We start from the raw sequence: 18167 nt of genomic DNA, 5'->3' as shown, positions 1-18167 counted from the left end.
AAGAACAACTAATACATATATGCTAGTTAAATTCAAGTTTGAACTATTATAATTTAAATATTTTGTTGGATTGTAATATTTAAATTATAACTACTACTGCATTTGAACATATGTACATTTTTTAGCTAAATTGAAATTAGATATGCGGTTATTTTGAGCGCGCGGGCTTAAATAAATGGGGACGGACGTATGCGGCTATGGTTGGATGGCCGGTTCCCGCATCAGTGTCTACGGATTGGTCCCCCAAGTCTGAGGATAGATGATGCGTCCAGTTTGATGGTCAGCGTTGGAGATGCCCTAACTCTTCAAAATAAGAAAACGAGTGAATTTGAATGTAGGTGATGCATGCCACGAAGAATTGAGGAAGAAGAATACACAAAAATAGTGGCAGCTTGTAGGAGGGTGCTTAAGGAGAGGGAAGGAGGGGGAAAGGTCGTTGTACCCTGTATGGCCTCTCGCCGACCAGGCGCCTTCCGCCACCTCTCGTCGCATGCTCCGCTATGCAACGATCCGGGTCGAAAGTACAGACAAGGTGGGTGACCCGCACCCGAATGAATCTCAACGAATAAAGGAGCCCGACACACATTGAGATTTGTTAGATCAGACGGTCATAAAATTCAACCTGAAGCCAAATGAAAAACAAATGACTGGAACTTGGGAAAAGTGTAAATCATCAAAGACTAAAAATTAAGGCTCGACTTATAAGCCCAACCGAACCAAGTATACTAAATCTCATGTCAATCTAAAGAAAAAATAATCACATGTCAAACTCTCTAAGATTAGGCAATCTCGATTCCTAAACCATTTGTCGTCGCCTACTCGAGATTTGTTACTTCTGCATAAAGGCAGAAAGTACCCAGCTGCTAACTTTCAAAGGCCTCTTTTATCAGGAGGCACGATACGTCTCTCTCGTCGATCGTCTCAATTGACCAAGGAAGCAGTTTCACGTACGTACGGCACAAGGTGGAATAATTGCCAAACTTCCATGGAAACCATCTACAAGACTACAACCATTTTCAATCCAGACACAAACCGCCCGCATATATTCGCACATCAACGAGCATCTCTCGATCTCACCGAACGACAATGCATTCCGTTGCAGCTCTCCTCCAGCTGCTTTGCCTCCTCTTGTCACTTCATCAGAGCCCATGCTCCGGTGCGGCGGCGGCCACGGCGAGCAACTTCTCCTCCTGCCTCGTCTCCAACGGCGTCACCAACTTCTCCCTGCCCACGTCCCCGAGCTACGCTGGGCTACTCAACTCCTCCATTTTCAACCTCCGGTTCACGCTCCCGAACGTCCCCGGGCCTGCCGCCGTTGTCCTCCCGGAGTCGAGGGATGGCCTGCGGCAAGCCATCCTGTGCGCGCGCACCAGCTCGCTGGCGATCCGCGTGCGCAGCGGCGGGCACAGCTACGAGGGGCTGTCCTACACGGGACCTCCTATATGCGGCTCTTTGCAGCAAGTAGTCGCCCAATCGCACAGGGGGCAATCTACTTGGGCCGGCCCATTGCGGTGCGAAGGTAAAAATCGCAAAAAAAAGGTTTGCGTTACGTTGGGATCGATCCTGCGATGGCGCGCTGCAGAGTCCTCGATCAAAGCCACTAGGACGAGACTACTCCTGCGCCTAACTTGCATCGCGAAACTAGAAGAACTACCGACGCATCAAAGTTAACTCTTGTTGAAAAAATATCACGAACAAATTTTGAAATTTTCTGAAATTGTGAAATCATCTTGAATTTCACAGACTTTTTCCAAAAACATGAACATTTTTAAATTTTGAACAAAATCTGGAAACATGAACAATTTTTGAGAGCACCAACAATTTAAAAAATTAAGAAATTTTTTTGAAATTGAGAACAATTTTGAAATTACCGACAAAATTTGAAATTGTGAACATTTTTTCAATACGTGAAAGACTTTTGAAAACCGGACATTTTTTGAAAACTTTGACCATTTGTTACAAAACACGAACAATTTTTTGAACTTAAAAATCCATACATTGTTTGGAGACACAAACAAATTATGATTTTTTTTGAACACTTTTGGAATTTGTGAACACAATTTGAGAATTAGAATCAATTTCTGAAAGCCTGAACATTTTTATAAATGTGAGAACAAATTAAGACTTGATACTGTATGAAAAATACCCTTTACAATTTTCCAAATTTTCAACGTACGATTTTGTTTTCACAACAGCAAACAATTTTATGATATCACGTACAAATTTTGGATTTTGAACATTTTCAGAATTTGTGAACAATTTTCTAAAGCACGAACATTTTTCTAAATTCGAGAACAAATTTTGAAATAGAGAACAATTTCGAAAATCCCGAACAAATTTGGAAGCACAAACATTTTTGAATACGTGAACAAATATTTGAAATCCAAACATTTTTTGAAATCTTTGAACAAATTTTGTAAAACACAAACATTTTTACAAAAAATGCAGCATTTTACTTGAAAATATCCTGGCATTTCTTGGATAGGCAAACAAATTTCACATATTTTGAACATTTTTTAATTTTGTACCTTTTGAAAATTTGTTACAAAAACGCGAACATTTTTTTAAGGACAAGTGTTTTTAAACAGGATCATTTTTTGAATAATTTTTTTTTGAAAATGGGAACATTTTGAAATTCCGAACAAATTTTAAAAGTGACAAACATTATTTGAAGCTCCCCGATTTGTTTTAAATATATGAACAAATTTTGAAAACAAGAACATTTTTTGTAATTGTGAACAAAATTTTGAAACCACAAACATTTTTTGAAATTCTAAACATTTTTTGAAACACGAATATTTTTTGAATTTGTGAACAAATTTTAAAAAGAATATTTTTTTCGAAATTCCGAACAAATATTTGAAATTTTTTAACAAGTTCAAAAGGAAAAATAAACATGAAAACGAAAAAAAAAGAAAAATAAAATATAAAACGAATAAGTTCAGAAATTCATGAACATTTTTTGAAAATTGCGAACAATTTTTGAAACGGAAACATTTTTTGAAATCCCGAACATTTCTTTAAAAGTTGTCAAAAATTTGAACAAAAACATTCTGAACAATTTTGTTAACACAATTTTTTTTTGAAAATTCTGAACATTTTTTGATAAATACATACAGTTTTTGAATTTATGAACAAATTTGAAAATACAAACATTTTTCAAATTTTGAACATTTATTTAAAAGCGCGAACATTTTTTTGAAAGAGAAAACATAAACTTGAAAAAAGAAAAAGAAAAGAAAAGAAAAAGAAACAGAAATAGAAAAAGAAAGGAAAAGAAAAAACGGTTCAGAAAACTTCTAAAAGGTTCCCAAAACAGGAAAAAAAACAGCTGGGAACCTCTAGAAGGTTCCCAAAACCGGGAGCGCTGGAACAGTTAAACGGGCCGGCCCGTTGCATCGCTGCTCGGTCGCTCGCCTGTGCGAAGCGCCGGCAGTTTGACGCAACGAGCGGCATATAGGATTTTCCGTCCTACACCACGGAGAACCGCGTACAGTTCGTGGTGGTCGACCTCGCGAACCTGAATCGCGTCCGGGTCGAGGCGGGCTCGGCCACGGCCTGGGCCGAGTCAGGAGCGACGGTGGGCGAATTGTACTACGCCGTGGGGCAATCGAGCCACTCCTTGGCTTTCACGGCCGGGTCGAAGTCGACCACTCGCCTAGGGGGGCACGTCTCCGGCGGCGGGTTCGGGCTTCTGTCCCGGAAGTTTGCGCTCGCCGCAGACAACGTGCTGGACGCACTACCGGACTCGCGGTCTATGCCTACGGCCACGGGCCGTCGGCATAGGCCCCTAAGCCGTCGTCATAGATCTATGCCTACGGCTGTCGTCGGCATAGATCCGTCGGCGTAGATGTCGTCAGCGTAGTCTTGTCAGACCGTCGGCATAGTATAGCCGTCGGCATAGGGGCCTATGCCGACGGCCTGGCGTCAGCTGTCGGCATAGTATAGCCATCGGCAATGGTTTCCGTCTGACGGCCGCGGACGGCGCCGTCAAAAGCGCGGACGAATCATGCAATGCCATGTGGCACATGTATGCCGACGGCAAAGCCGTCGGCATATCTCTGCCACGTGGCAACCCGTGGTACTCCTGGTGGCAGGGCTATGCCTACGGCAAAGCCGTCGGCATAGATGAATCTATGCCGACGGCATAGCCCTGCCACGTGTCGTCTCCTGGTTACTTGTGGCAGCAGAGATATGCCTACGGCTTTGCCGTCGGCATAGATTTCCATCTATGCCTATGGCAAAGCCGTCGGCATAGATATGCCACGTGGCGAGCCCTGGTGACTCCTGGGCTTATATATGCCGACGGCTTTGCGGTAGGCATAGTTTTTTTTCCCTGTTTTCTCTTTTCCAATTCATTTGACATCATTTCAAAACAGAACAATATGAAATTATGCAGAAATATGACAGTTCATCATCTAAACATACTCAAGTTCATCACATAATCTAAAGATCATCGTGGACTCAAGTTCATGAACATAAAAGTAGTGCAAGACATGAAACATCATAGAAGTAGGAATATGAAAGGCATGGCACGACGGCCACATGCACGGAATCATCAAGCAAGACCACCTCCGCCAAAAGCACCACCACCTCCGCCAAAACCACCACCACCTCCGCCAAAACCACCACCTCCGCCAAAACCGCCATCGCGACCACCACCACTCTGCCAGATCGGAGTGACTGGGGTCGACGGAGCAGGAGTCGAGCCACCGGTCCCCTACATGTTTCAGAAAAGATTCTAACGGTAAATATGCTATGATAGTGTTGAATGAACGAGAACTAGTTTGTTAGTAGTTAGGCAAATGTACTAACCGGACCATCACTGCCTAGTGCCACCCATTCATCGAACGTGGGCACGTGTGGGGGTTCTCCCGCAGGTGGTGGTGGGGGTCCCATTTGTGGTGGATCCGTGCGGTTACTCCAAGACGCCAACATAGCCTGAATGTTAGTTAAACAAGCAAACTAGAAGATCAGAAGGAATGAAAGTGCAAAAATTTAGCTTGGTTTTAAGAGGGCAAAACTAACCGTCATCATCTCACGGTTGTAATCATCGTTTACCTTCACTCGTTTCAAGTACTCCCGCACCTCGAGATTCCTATGCTCAACAAACTCCTTATATGCCTACATAATTTAGATTGTTTCTAAGTGAGCAATGCTGAAAATAAACTAAGAATGCTAGATAGAAAAAGATAAAGAGGAAGTACTTACAACATGCTGGCGGGCTAAGGGAGTCTGCGAACGCCCTGTACTCTCTAACTGGCTCGGGTTGGTAGCCCGAAGCTGTGTGTACGAGATCGAAGGAGTGATCAAGCCGTCGAAACACGGATACCGGCCATTCTTCTTCCCCTGGATGGCCACCACCGCCGTGTCGTCGATCTGAGACTGGGCGACCTCAGTAACAGGAACATCCGGATGCAACTCCTGATAGTGATGAATGTAAGACCCCAGGTGCTCCTCGGTCTTGCCATAGTACTGGCTCTCGCCCTCCTTGCGATGACTCCGCTCGCGGGCCAGCTTCCATGACTCCATGTCTGAGAGCGGCCTCTTCAACTTGTCCTCCTACAACGTCAAATAGAAGTTAGCCATACATAAGAACATGACGGTAAAGAAGAACAAAAATGCATCATGCACATAGATATACCTTCATGGCCTTGAAGCTCCAGTGGTTCCTATTTCCTTGGCCGTGTGTCCCGTCAGCTCCACGGTTAGCCTGGCCCTTGATGCTCTTGGCAGCAAACTCTGCATCGGCCCGAGCCACCTATCCACCAAACTCGCCCATCCGTCATGCCTTCCATAACACCAACGAGGAACAACCTATGCAAATTTTGGAAGCATGACATGTGAGCACGAAACATAGAGTTGAGTGCTTGAAACAATGAAAAGTCAGTAATAGTTACCATCATGAACTGCTCCCTGTTCAAGGTAAGTTTTGCTTCTGCGCTTGAGTTTTGGTCATCTTTTGGTGCAGGTAGATGTGGTAGTACTGCGAGACGGCAACCCAGCGCACCTCGTACTGCAACTGACGAGCTTTCTTCTTCGCAGCCGCAAGTAAGACCACGTCGGCTCTGGCCTTGTGCTCGTCAAGAACTCTATAGAGTTGCTGCATAAACCAGAAGCAAACAAGGCATGAGTTGAGTGATTCAATGATAAACTATGAACGAAACTGAAGACAAGTGATTCAGAAGAGAACTTACCCAAAATTTGGTGATCACGGCCTTAGCGGCCGTCCCGTACTCCGCGTTGCTGCAAGCCTCGTAGTGGGCCCAGCTCGTGGCCAAAACCCGCAGCTGCGGGTCCCTGTCTGGCCGCGGGCAGAATAGGCCAGGCCAAAACTGCTTCAACAGGACAGTGATAAGGCCGTTCGGTTTACGGCCCTTTCCGCGAAGGATCCAGTTTCTGCAAAAGAATCAAATGATTGCCATGTGTACAATAAGAAAATGTTGTCATGTGTTGAAAATATGATTGAGAGGCACTTACTCTGTCCCCACAGGTTCAATGAGCCACTTGTGCTCCTCGATAGAAGGTGGTGTAGGTAGTCCGGCATTACCACGCAGCCACCCCTGCGGAGCACCCGGTGGCAAGTCACCCCACAACGCGGGATCAACCTCCCCTCCACCCTCCTCGCCCTCCTCCTCACCCTCCTCCTCGGCCTCCTCCTCCTCACCCTCCTCCTCGGCCTCCTCCTCCTCACCCTCCTCCTCGGCCTCCTCCTCGCCATCAGGAACATACTCCTCCTCCTCAGACTCAGAAGGTGCCTTTGTATGGGAGGGCATCGAAGAAGACCCTCCTATTTCGGACACAGCCCGGAGTTTTTTCCCCCGGCTGCCTCTCCCCCCACCTCCTCCTCCTCTAGGGGCTCTCCCCCCACCGCCTCCTCCTTTAGGGTTTCCTTCCCCGACCCCTCCACCTCCCTGTGAGGTGTCATCCTCGCGTAGTCGGGAGGGAACCTTGTGGGCTCGTCCACTCCGAGTAAGTCCTTTAAATTTACTGAGGAAACTGGCGCCGCTGGACTTGCCCATGATTAGCAAACCTGCATTGAGAAGAGAATAAACAATTAATACCAGAAGAGCACATTAAGCATACTACTGTAATTATCATTAAAAGAACTTACATTTTCTAGAACCCATATGAATCATCACTATTGTAATCTCTTTGTGGAGCGGTCTCATCATCACTATCACGCATATCTTCTTCGTTGTCTAACGGAGGTGGAGGCTCTTCCTCATCGTCAATGTCTTCATTTAACTTTTCAAGCATAATTATGTCTCTTTGATTCACAACTGCCTCACCATCAATCCGTGCGTCATCGTCGTTTGGGTCCAGGTCAACATAACCCAAGTCATCATCCTCATTGTTTCGGACCACGTCATCATGTTCCTCTTGATAGAACACTCCCTCGTATGTCATGGGGTTTATGTTGTAGTAATCATCATCGTTCGGGTCCGGTAGCTTACCATGCGGCGACACCTTGAACACAACTTCCCAACCCTTTAGGTACTCTTTCTGGCATGGGTAAGGCAGATAATATACTTGTATGGCCTGGGTAGCGGCGATAAAGAGATCAGCTCTGGCATAGACGGTTGATGGTTTAACTTCAACTAAACCAACAGAAGGCGTATGTCTCAGACCCTTTTTGGGGTCGAACCATCGGCATTTGAACACAGTGAGACTTAGGTGTTCGCGGCCAAGTTTGAATGTAAGCTCGTATATTTTTCCTACCCTTCTGTAGTAATCTACTTTATTATCTCCTTTAGTGAAGACTCCGGTATTTATGGTTTTGGGATCAGGCCGACTGTTCTGGTGCTCCTCTGTATGGAAGCGATACCCATTCACATCATACTTTTCGCATGTCATGACGACAAGGTCAAAACCCATGGAAACCCATCTCAATTCTTCATCCATTGATTCGGTCGGATCATTTCCCTACAAGTTTAATTGAAATTATAGGGTGCATGAGTTTAATTGAAATTATAGGGTGCATGAGTTTAATTGAAAGTGTGAAAAATTACTTTCTCCATGAACCACGCAACGAAATTTTTCCTTCCATCAGCACCCTTTCGGAGAAGCGCAAGTGCCTCCGCTTCAGTAGGAGGCAGCATTTCCGTCCATTCTTCTTCAACGAATCGACTACAATAAGAAAAGCGGTATAAGAACTAGGCAAAGTGAACATAACGAATTGACTAAAAGAATGGTGCAAAGGTATTATCTCATCCACTCATCCTCAACTTCCTTGATGTTGTGCAAGATATAGAATATGACATCCTCCCACTCATCTCGTGGCATGACATAAGGTTTCGAGCATCCAGCCCTACCACCTTGCCCGATGAATAGAGGCAACTTGGGTTTATACTTGGGTTCTTCTGTATTGTATCGAGACACCTTATTGTGCAATGTGGGAACATGGTCCGGATAGTAGGCTGTCCTGAGGTCTGCCACCTCCTCTAGGATAACTGCCTCAGCTATGGAAGCTTCAATCTTAGCTTTGTTTCCACATTTCTGTCTCAGATGCTTGTTCTGTCTCTCAGGGCCGTACTGCCAATGATTCTGCACAGGGCCCCCCAACAATACCTCGTTCGGGAGGTGCAAAATGAGATGTGTCATCGGAGTAAAGAAGCCTGGCGGGAAGATCTTCTCTAGCTTGCATATCAACTCCGGCGCCTTCTTATGCATTTCTTTTATCTTCTCAGGACATACTTCTTTAGCACAAAGCGTGCGGAAGAAATGGCTTAACTCCGCAAGCACACGCCAGACACGCTCGGGAACATAGCCCCGAACCATCACCGGCATAATCCGCTCAATCCATACATGATAGTCATGACTCTTGAGCCCGATCACTCTGCCCGTTGAAAGATTGACCCCCTTACTTATATTCGACGCATAACCATCAGTGAACTTCACGACGTGTTTCAGCCACTTGAATGCCTCCATCTTATGATCCTTTTTAAGTACTAAGTCAGTATCTGGCTTGAACCAAGATTTTCGACTGCCTGTGGGAGGCTGCATGTGTAGACGTGGTCTATCACAAATATTCTGTTGATCAACTCTAGCATTAACATTATCCTTTGTCTTATCAGGAATGTTGAGGATCGTGCGAAAAAGGGACTCTGCGACATTCTTTTCGGTGTGCATCACGTCTATGTTGTATGGAAGTTTGAGGTCCTTAAAATAGGGAAGCTGCGTGAAGGGGGTAATGTGAGTCCAGTTGTGCGTCTCACCATATCCCTTAAAAATTTTGACAGCATCATCTAGCATGTCTCTAACCCCATCGTCCTCATAACCAGCGACGCGTTGTCGTATCACATCCTCTCTACCACGATCCCGCTGGGCAAAGTTTATCGGCATATTAAAGTTGGGCATAAATCCATGCGTGCGAAGGTGCTTAGTCATCTCACTCTTATCTCTGCGGATACATCTCTTACATCTGGCACACGGGCATTCTGGCACCATCCTCATTGATCTACGGAATATCTCTTTCAAAAACACATCAGTTTTCTCGACCCACTCTGTTGTTACTTGATTCCGACGGAAAAACCCACTATACATCCACTGATTATCTGCCATCTCTGCTTTATTGGAAGCCACACAACAAAATTAAGGATTCATTTAAATTACCCACATCAATATTTTATTTTTTACAAGGTTGATGAGTAATCCACCTACATCTCTAATAGGTAAAGATGGGTCCTAATCCCACCCGAGAATGTGTAGATTGAGTACGGTCCATGCTCTACCCCATTCCGAGACAAAATTTCGGCAGCACCTCCCTGCTGTTCTCCAAATACACGTCTCGGCAAAATGCCGAGAGAATGTGCATTCGGAGAACAACAGGGAGGCGCCACCGAAATCTGTCTCGGAACGGGGTAGAGCATGAACAACGTACCCAATCTACACATCCTCGGGCTGTCCGTGGAAAGCGCTGGACAATCCGAAAAAGCTGCGGTGATAAATATGCAATTGAATGCATATTTATCGATGCAACCCTTTCGGACGGGAGACCTAGGTTACGCGACTTGATGTGAAAATTCAATCTAGTGATATGGAAAAAAAGTGGACGAGGTCATGGAATTGTTGCTCACCCTCCGATGTAGTCGATCAAAGGAGAGGGACGATCATGGACCAACACCTCCAACATCGACGATCACTCCACGAAGATGGAACACCACAAATCCTGTTAATTACACCGAGTGAAAAAAAAATTAGGTCATCACATCACATTAACCATTTGGCACAACATTATGAATTGACATGAAACAACATGTCAAATTGCAAAAAAAATCTTTATTAAGTATTTTAGAAACCATGTGACTTGATTTGCTTCTTATATATGAATCAACATTACCAAAACACTATCTGGACCAATATCCATCCATCTATCACAAACTTGCCCAACATCTAATTCATCTATATTCACAAATTTAGTAAAAGCTATCTAGTATGTATCTAAATACCTAATAAAACTACACAAAACTATCTATTATGTATCCATCCATCTATCTATTCATCTAGCATCCATCTATCTATTCATCTAGCATCCATCCATCTATCTAGCATCTATCTATTTATCCAGCCACCATGAACACAAGCAACGGCAACAACGGTTTGTGGGAGGGGGGTGCTCACTTGGGCTGGGAGGGGGCACGGCGGCGTCCGGCGGTGGAGGGAGGTGCTCACTGGGCCGGAGGGAACGATGATGGATGAGCAGGGCCGGCCGAAGCCGCGCCCACGCGTGCTCGTCGGGGCGGCCTGCGGGCTCCGGGAGGCTGAGCCAGGGGCTGGGAGCCCTGCTGCCGGCGGCGGCGTGAGACGGGGTCGGCGCGGGACAGGTGGACGGAGGCGTTGTGGGGTCGGGGTAGGGTTGGGAGGCCGGGGCGGGGTCGGGTGGACGGCGGCGCCGCGAGGAGGGGGCGGAGAGGGTCGGGGTGGAGGCGGGGAGGGGCGAGGGAAGGGGATGGGCGCGGCGGCGGGGAGCGGCGCGGGTGGAGCGGGCGGCAAGGAGCGGCGCGGGTGGAGCGGCGACGGGCGGCGGTCCGCGGCCGGGGTCGAGGCGTCGTGTGGAGGAGCTGCGGGGGAGAGAATGAGTGGAGAAGGGTGGCCGCGCGAGTGGATAAGATAAGGCGCTCTATGCCGACGGCTTAGCGGTCGGCATAGGTGAAGGCGCCATGTAGCACCTATGCCGACGGCTTAGCCGTCGGCATATATATATATATTTTTGCAACAACTTTTATACATGTTTAACATTTTTCAAAAATTATTATTAACTATCTTCAAATATATTTTTAGTGTATATTATTTTCATACGCATTGAAAAGTTTCGTATACATATAAAATATTTGTACGTACATATTAAATATTTTCAAATACACGTTTTTGAATTTTTTTTGAATGATACAAGGTATACAATTATATTAAAAATAATACATGGTATACATATTTTTGACATGCATTAACATTATTAAAATGTACCATACATTTTATTTAATGGTTTGAAACATTATTTATAATTACATGATCTTTTTTTATATTTTTTTCTAAACTGAATTTCTTCTATGGTCAGCAACATTTTTTTATGATATAAATATTTTCTATGGTCTCGCAAAAGGTGATACATAGAAGAGCAACTGACTGAGGGGTACCGTTACCGAGTGCCTGATCGGGTAACTATACGAGTGCCTGATCCGTCTACTACCGTGTCATCACCGACCGTGAGGGGGGGCACAGGTTGTGTCAGGTCAGCCAAGAGGGACACCTCGGAGCAACATCCGGGCCAAATCCACAGCTAAATCCACTCCGTGTAGACCCGAAGCGTCTGTCCCCCCCTCCCGGTGCCGGCGGCGGCGCCGTCGTGAGGGGGGCCACGCACCGGAGACGCGTGCCGCCTTTTCGGAGCGGTTGACCACGAGATCTAGCCCTTTGACTTCACATGGACGGGCTTTGACCAGTGGATCTCTCCACCCGGTTGTGTCAAGTCCGCCCAGAGGGACACTAGGGAGCAACATCCGGGCCAAACCCACAGCTAAATCCACTCCGTGTAGACCCGACGCGTCAGTTTCCCCCTCCAGGTGCCGGCGGCGGCGTCGTCCGTGAGGGGGGGCACGCACCGGAGACGTGTGCTGCCGCTTAGGACATGCCAAAACACCACCCCGCACGTATGAGGGCCCGGTACGACGCTCCGGTGGCATTGCTACCCCCCAAGGCCCTCGTCCCGACTAACCTTAGAGCGGTTGACCACGAGATCTAGCCCTTTGACTTCACACGGACGGGCTTTGACCAATGGACCTCTCCACCCGGTTGTGTCAGGTCCGCCCAGAGGGACACCGGGGAGCAACATCCGGGCCAAACCCACAGCTAAATCCACTCCGTGAAGACCCGACGCGTCAGTTTCCCTCCTCCAGGTGCCGGCGGCGGCGCCGTCCGTGAGGGGGGCCACACCCCGCAGATGCGTGCCACCTCTTCGGACATGCCACAACACCATCCCGCATGTATGAGGGCCCGGTACGACGCTCCAGTGGCATTGCTACCCCCCAGGGCCCCCGTCCTGCCTAACCCTGTAGCGTTTGACCACGGGATCTAGCCCTTTGACTTTGCACGGACGGGCTTTGACCAGTGGACCTCCCCACCCGGTTGTGTTAGGTCGGCCCATAGGAACACTTTGGAGCAACATCCGGGCCAAACCCACAGCAAGATCCCCTCCGTGTAGACCCGACGCGTCCGTCTCCCGCCTGCAGGTGCCGGCGGCGGCGCCGTCCATGAGGAGGGGCACACCCCAGAGATGCGTGTCGCCTCTTCGGACATGCCACAACACCACCCCGCATGTATGAGGGCCCGGTACGACGCTCCGGTGGCATTGCTACCCCCAGGGCCCCCGTCCCGCCTAACCCTGGAGCGGTTGACCACGAGATCTAGCCCTTTGACTTCCCACGGATGGGCTTTGATCAGTCGACCTCTCCAGCCGGTTGTGTTAGTTCGGCCCATAGGGACACCCGAGAGAAACATCTGGGCCAAACCCATAGCTACATCCACTCCGTGTAGACCCGGCGCATCCATTTCCCCCCTCCAGCTGCCGACGGCAGCGCCGTCCGTGACGGGGGCCACACCCCGGAGACGCGTGTCGCCTCTTCGGACATGCCACAACACCACCCCGCATGTATGAGGGCCCGGTACGATGCTCCGGTGGCATTGCTACCCCCCAGGGCCCCCGTCCCGGTTAACCCTGTAGCGTTTCACCACGGGATCTAGCCCTTTGACTTTGCACGAACGGGCTTTGACCAGTGGACCTCTCCACCCGGTTGTGTCAGGTCGACCCACAGGGACACCGAGGAGCAACATCCGGGCCAAACCCACAGCTAAATCCACTCTGTGTAGACCCGACGCGTTAGTTTCCCCCCTCCAGGTGCCGGCGGCGGCGCCGTCCGTGAGGGGGGCCACGCACCAGAGTCGCGTGCCGCCTCTTTAGACATGCCACAACACCACCCCGCATGTATGAGGGCCCAGAACGACACTCCGGTGGCATTGCTACCCCCCAAGGCCCCCGTCCCGCCTAACCCTGGAGCGGTTGACTACGGGATCTAGCCCTTTAACTTCACACGGACGGGCTTTCACCAGTGGACCTCTCCACCCGGTTGTGTCTGGTCCGCCCAGAGGGACACCGGGGAGCAACATCCGGCCCAAACCCACAGCTAAATCCACTCCATGAAGACCCGACACGTTAGTTTCCCCCCTCCAGGTGCCGGCGGCGCCGCCGTCTGTGAGGGGGGCCACACCCCGGAGATGCGTGCCGCCTCTTCGGACATGCCACAACACCATCCCGCATGTATGAGGGCCCGGTACGATGCTCCGGTGGCATTGCTACCCCCCAGGGCCCCTGTCCCGCCTAACCCTGGAGCGGTTGACCACGAGATCTAGCCCTTTGACTTCCCACGGACGGGCTTTGACCAGTGGACCTCTCCAGCCGGTTGTGTTAGTTCGGCCCATAGGGACACCCGGGAGCAACATCCGGGCCAAACCCACAGCTACATCCACTCCGTGTAGACCCGACGCGTCCGCTTCTCCCCTCCCGGTGCCGGCGGCGGGGCCGTCCGTGAGGGGGGCCACGCCCCGGAGACGCGTGTCGCCTCTTCGGACATGCCACAACACCACCCCGCATGTATGAGGGCCCAGTACGACGCTCCGGTGGCATTGCTACCCCCAGGGCCCCCGTCCCGCCTAACCCTGTAGCGTTTGACCATGAGATCTAGCTCTTTGACTTCCCACGGACGGGCTTTGACCAGTGGACCTCTCCACCTGGTTGTGTCGGTTCGGCCCAGAGAGACACCGGGGAGCAACATCCGGGCCAAACCCACAGCTAAATCCACTCCGTGTAGACCCGACGCGTCCGTTTCCCCCCTCCAGGTGCCGGCGGCGGTGCCGTCCGTGACGGTGGCCACACCCCGGAGACGCGTGCCGCCTCTTCGGACATGCCACAACACCGCCCCGCATGTATGAGTGAGGGCCCGGTACGACGCTCCGGTGGCATTGCTACCCCCCAGGGCCCCCGTCCCGCCTAACCCTGGAGCGGTTGACCACGGGATCTAGCCTTTGACTTTGCACGGACGGGCTTTGACCAGTGGATCTCTCCACCCGGTTGTGTCGGGTCGGCCCAGAGGGACACCGGGGAGCAACATCCGGGCCAAACCCACAGCTAAATCCACTCCATGTAGACCAGACGCGTCCGTTCCCCCCCTCCAGGTGCCGGCGGCGGCGCCGTCCGTGACGGGGCCACACCCCGGAGATGCGTGCCACCTCTTCGGACATGCCATAACACCATCCGGTTGTGGTAGGTCATCCGATATATATAAACACTTGGAGCAAAGTCCCCTTCGTATAGACCCGATGCGGCTGTTCCCCATTCCAGTTGCCGGCTGGCGGCGGCACCGTTCGTGAGGGGGGTCACAACGCTCTGTACAGAACCGAAAAATAATGTATGTATGCTTATTAACACATACTGTATGTAAGTTAATTAAATAAAAATAATAAAGAAAACAGTGAAAAAAAAGAAAAAAAATTATATGTATGCTTATTAACACATACTATATGCTTATTAACACAATCTATAGGTATGCTTATTAACACATATTGTATGCTTAATAATAATAATAATACTATATGGGAAAAAAGAAAAAAAAAAGAAAAAAACTATGCCGACGGCAAAGCCGTCGGCATAGGTGCGGCGAGGGCAGATGGACAGCGCTGCGGATCGATGACGTGTCAGCTATGCCGACGGCTGCCGTCGGCATAGCTCCTGGTCGGTGCGCTCTAGATCGTTGACGTGTCACCCGTATCTATGCCGACGGCCACCGTCACGACCGTCGGCATAGATTTGACGTCGTTAGCCGGCCGTGATGACAGTTGTCAGCGGGCCCGCATCTATGCCGACGGCTTATATATGCCGACGGCAGCTGTAGGCGTAGTATGGGATAAGCCGACGGCCTATATATGCCGACGGCTGCTGTCGGCGTAGACACGGATAGCCCGACGGCCATTGTACGCCGATGGCCAGGAGCTAGCTGTCAGCATATCTTGGACTAGGCCGACGGCAGCCGTCGGCATATATATGGCTGTCGGCGTAGAGCCCTGTTCCGGTAGTGACGCGACGCTCATCACTCCGGACGACAGGGTCCTTGACCGGAGTTCTATGGGCGACGACGTGTTCTGGGCTATCAGAGGCGGCGGAGGCGGGAGCTGGGGTGTGGTGTACGCTTGGAAGCTCTGGCTCGTTCCAGTTCCTCGCAACGTCACCGCGTTCACCGTCGGCCGGACCGATCCGGTCGAACTCATCGCCGACTTACTTCACAGGTGGCAGTATGTTGGGCCCAATCTACCGGACATCTCTCCGTGTATGCTCCTACCGGGTCGACGGACGGCAACGTCTCCATCTCCTTCACCGGTCAAGTGCTACCGTCAAAAGAGCATGCCTTGTCGGTTCTCAGCCAAAGCTTTCCAGAGCTGGGCTTGACCGAGCGAGACCTCTCAGAAATGAGCTGGGTCGAGTCGACGGCCAAGTTCGCCGGTCTGAGCACGGTGGAGGACCTGGCGAACTGGCGTCGCCAGCCAAAGCAGTACTCCAAGAGCAAGTCCGACTATGTGCAAGCACCGATCTTGAGGAACGACATGGTCGAGATCGTCCGGTACCTTTCGACCGGGCCGACCGGGTCCATCCAGCTGGACCCCTACGGCGGCGCCATGGCGCGGGTCGGGAGCGCCGAAGCACCGTTCCCGCACCGCGCCGGGAACCTCTACAGCATCCAGTACAACGTGAACTGGGACCGGCCGCAGGTAGCCCGCGCGGAGGAGTACATCGGATGGTTCAGGTCGTTCTACAAGTACATGGCCCCCTTCGTCTCCAAGGATCCCCGCGCTGCGTACGTGAACTACCTCGACCTCGACCTGGGCGTGAACAACTGGACGTGGGCTGCCGGTGGCTCGTCCGCGCAGGCGGTGGCTCGTGCGAGGTCGTCGTGGAGGGAGGCGTACTTCGGAGGGAACTTCGACCGGCTGGTCCGTGCTAAGACGGTGGCCGATCCTGGCAGCGTGTTCAACAACGCACAGAGCATCCCTCCCTTCAATATTAGAGCCGAGTAGCATACATGATGCTTGCCAAATGACAAATCTGGCCGTCAGCAGATATGTGTACTTAGTGACGAATAAAATAAGACCAGATTGAGTTACTGCTTTGTCACAAGAATAACCTGTATAATTTTTTCAACTATAGGTAAGTCCATCAAAAGCTTACTCAACCATTGTGCCTCACCGAGCTTTGCTACAGCTACGCAAAATAGTTACGAAACATTACGTATGAGATTAGTTGGCCAGTTTTGATTAGCGGAAAGGGGGGCCATCCTGAAAATCAGGGGGGAGAGGTTAGTGAGAGGAAGACACGTCTCTACGTAGCACAATTTACGCAAGTTAATTACGTAGGTGTAGGATTTTCCTGCCTCAGCAGCGGTGGCTGCGGTAAGTTTTGCTTCCATAGTTGACCTCGTCAATGTGGTATGTTTGCGAGACCTCCATGACACTGCGCCACCGCCATGAGTAAATACATACCCACTTGTGGCCTAGAGGCTAGAGTACATCAACATCGGAGATCTAGTTCGAATCACTATATCTTTCTAGCACAACAAGATGCCCTGCATAGTGAATTACATAACACATAGTACCTCTCAGATAACGCAAGACCCGTTCTAGTGCATGCAGTGATCATCACCCGGGTTGGACATGATCCTACTTAGTTTGCTCATAGCAAAAGAAATATCTAGCCTGATTGAGCTCGCTAAGTACATGAGTGACCTGACAATTTGAGAGTATCTTAATTGATCTCTTGTTTCTTTATTGCTCTATAAGGTGTTGGAGAAAGCTTGATATCCATAAGGCTGAACCGGCTCAAGACCTTCTCAACATAGCGAGATTGTGTTAGAGTAGTCCCACTCTCATCCTTAACAAGTTTGATGTTTAGAATCACATCGGCTTCTTCCAGCTCCTTCATGTCAAAACTCTTTGATAAAAGATTTGACCTCATTGATCGCATCAATATTTGTATCGAAGATCTTTATGTTATCCACATACAAACATAATATAACACTATTACTCCACCATGGCGATAGTAAACACACCTTTTAGGCTCATTAATGACAAATTCTACAGGAGTCAGAGTTCTTTCACACTTCTCATGCTATTACTTAGGTGTCTATTTTAGACCATACAAACATTTTAACAACCTGCATACTTTTCTCTCTTCACCTTTTACCACAAGCCCATCAGGCTAATCCATATAGATTTTATCTTCCAACTCTACATTTAGGAAAGTAGTTTCACATTCATTTGATGAATGATAAGACCATAAGAGGCAGACATGTAAATAGCACCTAAATGGTGGTCGTTCCAGTAACAGATGAATAGGTGTCAAAGTAATCTTCGCCTTCTTAATGAGTGTAGCCCTTGGTCACAAGTCACGCCTTGCACTTCTCAATAGTAACATCAGGTCTTATCTTCTTTTTGAACACCCACTTACAGCCCACAGGTTTACAACCATAGGGTCGTTCAGTTAGCTCCCAAGTTCTATTAGAAAGAATTGATTCCATCTCATTATGGACTTGTGAGTGTCGTCCACAAGGTATATAATAAAATTGTTA

General features: G+C 49.3%; 1 pseudogene; it reads left to right on the top strand.

Annotated features, from left to right (window-relative positions):
• The first annotated feature begins 1050 nt into the window (after positions 1-1050).
• LOC123065980 (reticuline oxidase-like) lies at positions 1051-16620 on the top strand (annotated as a pseudogene).
• Positions 16621-18167: the final 1547 nt, after the last annotated feature.

This window comes from Triticum aestivum, chromosome 3B (assembly GCF_018294505.1).
Source record: "Triticum aestivum cultivar Chinese Spring chromosome 3B, IWGSC CS RefSeq v2.1, whole genome shotgun sequence".
In the NCBI taxonomy this organism is placed as follows: Eukaryota; Viridiplantae; Streptophyta; class Magnoliopsida; order Poales; family Poaceae; genus Triticum; species Triticum aestivum.
Note: the sequence above shows the minus strand (reverse complement) of the source record. Positions and strands in the feature narration are given on the sequence as shown.